We start from the raw sequence: 7,221 nt of genomic DNA on the forward strand, positions 1-7,221 counted from the left end.
AAATTTTGCTGCAAAGGACACCATTAAGCAAGTAAACACATGACTCATATGATGGGAGAAAATTTTGCAAGTCACATACCTGATAAAGTTCTTGAATCAAAAATGTATAAATAACTCTTACCACTGAACAATAAAAAGACAAGCAAACAAACTTTTAAAATTGATGGAAGATTTGAATAGGTACTTCTCCAAAGAAGATATACAAACGGCCTATAAGTACATAAAAAGATGCCCAACATCATCAGACATCAGAGAAATGTAAATCAAAACCACAATGAGATACCTCATCACACACCACAGGATGGCTATAATCAGAAGGATAGATAATAAAAATACTATCAAAGAGTGGCAATGCTGGAACTTTCATACACTGATGGTGGAATTGTAAATGGTGTAACTGCTTTGAGAAATAATCTGGCAGTTCCTTAACAATTTGTTTCCCATATGACTCAGCAATTCCATGCCTAGGTGTATGATTAAGAGAAATAAAAGATAGGCCCATACAAAATTTTGAACATCATGTCATCACATCAGTATTCCTAAGAGCCAAAAAAATAAAAACAACCCAAAATCTGCATCAGCTGACAAGTGGATAAACAAATGTCGCATATCCAATGCAATTGAATATTATTTAGCAATAAAAAGAAATGAAATACTAATACATGCTACAACATGGATGAGTCTTCCAAATATTATGCTAAGTGTAAGAAGCCTTTCACAAAAGATTACATATTATATGATTCCATTTACATTAAATGTACAGAATAGGCAATCAGTAGAAAGTAAATTAGTGGTCACCTAAGACTAGGGGTGGGAAGGAAAGATGAGTGAATTCCAACAAGGAATGCTCTACACAGCAAACTTTAGATTAGAATTGAAGGAGAGATTCAAAATTTTCTAGACAAGCAAAAGGTAAAGAAGCTCATCAGCACTAGATCAGCCTGATAAAAAAAAATGTTTAAGAGACTTCTTTAAGCCAAAACAAAAGGGCACCAATTAGTAACAGGAAAACATTTGAAACAAAAATGTCATTGGTAAGGGTAAATATATAGTAAAATTCATAAAATCTAATATTGTAAAGGGGCTGGATTAATCACTTATAAAGCTAGTATGAAGGTTAAAAGACAAAAGTAGTAAAAATAATTATAGCCATAATAATTTGTCAATGGATACACAAGATAAAAAGATGGAAATTGTGACATCAAGAACATGGGGAGGGAAGTAAAAACATAGAGTTCTGGAATAAATTCATACTTAAGTTGTGATCATATTAAAATAGACAGTTTGCTATAGGACTCAGGGAACTCAAACCAAGGCTCTGTAACAACCCAGAGGGGTGGAATGGGGAGGGGGAGGGAGATTTAAGAGAAAGGGGACATATGTAGACCTAAAGCTGATTCATGTTGATATTTGGAAGAAACCAACACAATACTGTAAAGCAATTATCCTTCAATTAAAAATAAATTTAAAAAGACAGTTATAAGTTATTATATGTAAACCTCGTGGTAACCACAAAGCAGAAACTCAAACACAAAACATATAGAGAAAGGGTGACAGAAAATCATCAAATCACAAAGGAAGACAGCAAGAGAAGAGGAACTACAATCAGCCAGGGAAAACAATGAACAAATTTGCAATAAGTACACACCTACCAAAATTACTTTAAATGTACATGCGCTAAATTCTCCAGTCAAAAGACACAAAATAGTTTGAATGTACATATACAAATAAAAGACCCATATATATGCTGTGTGCAACATACTGAAAATGAAAGATGGGGAAATATATTCCATGCAAATGAAAACCAAAACAAAACTAGAATAACTATACTTATATCAGACAATATAGACTTTAAGATAAAGACTGTAAAAAGAGAAAAAGTCATTACATCATGATAAAAGGGTCAACCCATGAAGGGGATATAACATGTATAAATATTTAGGCACCTAACATAAGAGAATCTAAATAGATAAAGCAAATATTAACAGACCTAAAGTGAGAAACAACAACAATACAAGAGAAGACCCTACACATGGACATCACCAGATGGTCAACACCAAAATCAGGTTGATTATATTCTTTGTAGCCAAAGATGGAGAAGTTTTATACAATCAGCAAAAACAAGACCAGGAGCTGACTGTGGCTCAGATCATGAACTCCTTATTGCCAAATTCAGACTTACATTGACAAAAGCAGGGAAAACCACTAGACCATTCAGGTATGACCGAAATCAAATCCCTTATGATTATACAGTGGAAGTGAGAAATAGATTCAAGGGATTGAATCTGACAGAGTGCCTGAAGAACTATGGACAGAGGTTCATGACATTGTTCAGGAGGCAGGGATCAAGACCATCCCCAAGAAAAAGAAATGTAAAAAGGCAAAATGGTTGTCTGAGGAGGCCTTACAAATAGCTGTGAAAAGGAGAGAAGCGAAAGGCAAAGGAGAAAAGGAAAGATGTATCAATTTGAATGCATATTTCCAAAGAATGGCAGGGAGAGATAAGAAAGCCTTCCTCAGCGACCAATGCAAAGAAATAGAGGAAAACAACAGAATGGGAAAGACTAGAGATCTCTTCAAGAAAATTAGAGATACCAAGGGGACATTTCATGCAAAGATGGGCACAATAAGGGACAGAAATGGTATGGACCTAACAGAAGCAGAAGATATTAAGAAGAGGTGGCAAGAATACACAGAAGACCTGTACAAAAAAGATATTCATGACCCAGATAATCATGATGGTATGATCACTCACCTAGAGCCAGACATCCTGGAATGAGAAGTCAAGTGGGCCTTAGGAAGCATCATGACGTAAAAAGCTAGTGGAGGTGATGGAATTCCAGTTGGGCTATTTCAAATCCTAAAAGATGATGCTGTGAAAGCGCTGCACTCAATAGACCTGAAAATTTGGAAAACGCAGCAGTGGCCACAGCAATGGAAAAGGTCAGTTTACATTCCAATCCCCAAAAAAGGCAATGCCAAGAATGCTCAAACTATTGCACAATTGTACTCATCTCACATGCTACTAACGTAATGCTCAAAATTCTCCAAGCCAGGCTTCAACAATATGTGAACCGTGAACTTCCAGATGTTCAAGCTCCTTTTAGAAAAGGGAGAGCAACCAGAGATCAAATTTCCAACATCTGTTGGATCATCGAAAAAGCAAGAGAGTTCCAGAAAAACATCTACTTCAGTTTTACTGACTATGCCAAAGCCTTTGACTGTGTGGATCACAACAAACTGTGGACAATTCTTAAAGAGATGGGAATACCAGAGCACCTTACCTGACTCCTGAGAAATCTGTATGCAGGTCAGGAAGAAACAGTTAGAACTGGACATGGAACAAAAGAGTGGTTTCAATTAGGGAAAGGAGTATGTCAAGGCTGTATATTGTCGCCCTGCTTAGTTAACTTATATGCACAGTACATCATGAGAAACGCTGGGCTGGAGGAAGCACAAGATGGAATCAAGATTGCCGGGAGAAATACCAATAACCTCAGATATGCAGATGACACCACCCTTTTGGCAGAAAGGGAAGAACTAAAGAATCTCTTGATGAAAGTGAAAGAGGAGAGGGAAAAAGTTGGCTTAAAGCTCAACATTCATAAAACTAAAATCATGGCATCTGGTCCCATCACTTCATGGCAAATAGATGGGGAAACAGTGTCAGACTTTATTTTTGGGGGCTCCAAAATCACTGCAAATGGTGACTGCAGCCATGAAATTAAAAGATGCTTGCTCCTTGGAAGAAAAGTTATGACCAACCCCTAGACAACCTATTTAAAAAGCACAGACATTACTTTGCCAACAGAGGTCCATCTACTCAAGGCTATGGTTTTTCCAGTAGTCATGTATGGATGTGAGAGTTGGACTACAAAGAAAGCTGAGCACTAAAGAATTGATGCTCTTGAACTGTGGTGTTAGAGAAGATTCTTGAGAGTCCCGTGAACTGCAAGGAGATCAAACCAGTCCATCCTAAAGGAAATCAGTCCTGAATATTCATTGGAAGGACTGATGCTGAAACTGACACTCCAATAGTTTGGCCACCTGATGCAAAGAAATGATTCATCTGAAAAGACCCTGATGCTGGGAAAGATTGAAGGTGGGTGGAGAAGGGGACAACAGAGGATGAGATGGTTGGATGGCATCACTGACTCAATGGACATGAGTTTGTGTAAACACCGGGAGTTGTTGATGGACAAGGAGGCCTGGCGTGCTGCAGTCCATGGGGTCACAAAGAGTTGGACATGACCAAGCGACTGAACTGAACTGAAAGTGAGAAACAGACAACAATACAACAATTTTAGGGGACTTTAATACCCCAGTTTTACCAATGGCTATATCATCCAGACAGAAAATCAATAAGAAAACAATGGCCTTAAACAACACATTAGACCAGATGGGCTTATATATGCACACACACACACACACACACACACACACACACAATGGACTATTAATCAGACATAAAAAATGAACATTTGACACATGCAATAATGTGGATGTCTCTGGACCTGATGGCTCAGCAGGTAAAGAACCAACCTTCAGTGCAGGAGATGCAGAAGACACAGATTCAATCCCTGGGTCAGGAAGATCCTCTGGAGGAGGGAATGGCAACCCACTCCAGCATTCTTGCCTGAAAAATCACATGGACAGAGGAACCTTGCAGGCTACAGTTCAAAGAGTCCCAAAGAGTTAGACACGACTGAGAAGCTGAGCATGCACATGCAGATGGACCTGGAGAGCATTATGCTTAGTGAAATAAATCAGACAGAGAAAGACAAATACTGTATTGCATCAGTTACATGTAGAATCTAAAAAAAAAAATAGTGACTATAACAAAAAAGAAATAGACTCACAGATATAGAGAACAAACTAGTGTTCCCAGTGAGGAGAGGGAAGGGGGGATGAGCAAGAGATGGGTAGAGAATTAAGCAGTACAAACTACTATGCATAAAATAAGGTACAACAATATATTGTACAGCACAGGGAAAATAGTCAATATTTTATAACAACTATAAATGGAATCTAATCTAGAAAAATTTTGAATCACCATGTTGTACAACTGGAATTAATATAATATTATACATCATGTCCGATTCTTTGTGACCTCATGGACTGTAGCCTGTCAGGCTCCTCTGTCCATGTGATTTTCCAGGCAAGAATACTGAAGTGGGTTGCCATTTCCTTCTCCAGGGTATCTTCCTGACCCAAGGATCAAACCTGGGTGTGCTGCATTGCAGCCAGAGTCATTACCATCTGAACCACCAGGGAACCACATTATACATCAACTACACCTCAATTTTAAAATATAATTAAATAAACATCCAAACTGTTAAACAAAATCCTGAATATAAATGTTTATTCTAGCTCTATTTGAGTAATCCAAATGTTACTCAAAAGATAGAATAAATACACTGTGGTACATCCACACAATGGAATACTATTTAGCAATAAAGAGAAACCGAGTATTTAATAAACACAAATACTTGGATGAATTTCGATGGCATTAGGCTGATATTAAAAAAGCCAGTTTTAATCACAAATGTATGATTCCATATATATAACATTCTCCAAATGACAAAACTATAATGACAGAGAACAGATTATTAGTTACCAGAGGTTAGTGGTAGGGGGGAGGTTGAGATAGAGGTGAAACTATAAAGGGATAACAACAGAGAGTTTTTTGGGGTGACAGAACTATTCTGTATATAGATGGTGGTGGTGGATACATCAATTTATGTGTCTTAAAACTGTATAGATGCAGGTTTTTAAAGTCTATGTTAATGTATGATAAACTTTAAAAAGAGAAGAAAAAAGAAAGGAATAGAACATAAACATGTAGATTAAATAAGATAATGGTTACTAGGGTGTTCACTTTATAGTAACGCTTTAAGCTAAGTTTTGCGTAGTTTTCTGTGTCTTTATTTTAATTAAATGTTTAAAATAAAAATAAAAGGGATTAAAGGGGAAAGGAGAATAGCCTGGGCCAGGGAAGGCTTCTTTTGAGGAGGTGACAAGAAGACGAGAGAAATGAGAGATGACAATAAAGCATGAAAGTGAAGAATGGGAGGAGAGTATTTGAGGCAGAGAACTGGAGGCAAGAGATAAGAGATAATATAGAAGGAGGTCCTGCTGCAAGAACAGGTAGCTGTTCTATCCCAGCAATAGGATATCTGTGTGTGTGTGTGTGTGTGTGTATAGATTTATTACAAGCTATTGGTTTATACATTTATACAGTCTGGCAAGCCCCAAGATCAGCAGGATGAATTGGCAGGCTAGAGATCCAGGAGAGTCAATTGTTTAGTTCCAGGAGGAGTCCTAAAGCCTGAGAACCAGAAGAGCAGATGGTGTAGTTCCAGTCCAAAGACCAGCAGGCTCACAATCCAGGAAGAGCCATTGTTTCACTTTGAGTCTGTAGGCAGGAAAGAAGTCAATGATCCAGTTCACAAGCAGTCAGACTTCTGCCTGACATTTTCCTCTCTTACTTGGTGAAGGGTCAGCTTTTTTGATTTTAGTCATGCCTCCAACTGATTTTTAGTTGCTCAATCATGTCCAACTCTTTGCGACCCAGTGGACTAGAGCTCACCAGGCTCCTGTGTCTGCGGAATTCTCCAGGCAAGAATACTGGAGTGCGTAGCCAATCCCTTCTCCAGGAGCTCTTCCCTACCCAGGGATCAAACCCAGGTCTCCTTCATTGCAAACAGATTCTTTATCATATGAGCCACTGAGGATGAGGTCAAATTAGGGAGGGCAATTTGCTTTCCTGAGTCTATTTAAAAGTTGCTACTGCTGCTGCTGCTAAGTTGCTTTAGTCTGTCTGACTCTGTGCGACCCCATGGACGGCAGCCCACCAGGCTCCTCCGTCCATGGGATTTTCCAGGCAAGAGTACTGGAGTAGGGTGCCATTGCCTTCTCTGCTATTTAAAAGTTAATCTCACCTAAAAACACTCACAGAAACACCCAAAATAATGTTTGGCCAAATATCTGGGCACACCGCGGCCCAGTCAAGTTGACACACAAAATTAACTTATTACAGAATGTGTATTACGAATGTACAAAACAACTTCATTGAAGGACGCAGGGTTAAGAGTGTTGACCCAACTAACTTTGGAAGTGGAGCCTGGGACACTGAAGGCAAAAGCAACTTCACTAAGGAAATGTGACTGAGGTATGTTCTTTAGTTAGTAATAATGTATCAATTCATTAGAAAAGACTGAT

Source organism: Bubalus kerabau, chromosome X (assembly GCF_029407905.1).
Source record: "Bubalus kerabau isolate K-KA32 ecotype Philippines breed swamp buffalo chromosome X, PCC_UOA_SB_1v2, whole genome shotgun sequence".
Classification (NCBI taxonomy): domain Eukaryota; kingdom Metazoa; phylum Chordata; class Mammalia; order Artiodactyla; family Bovidae; genus Bubalus; species Bubalus kerabau.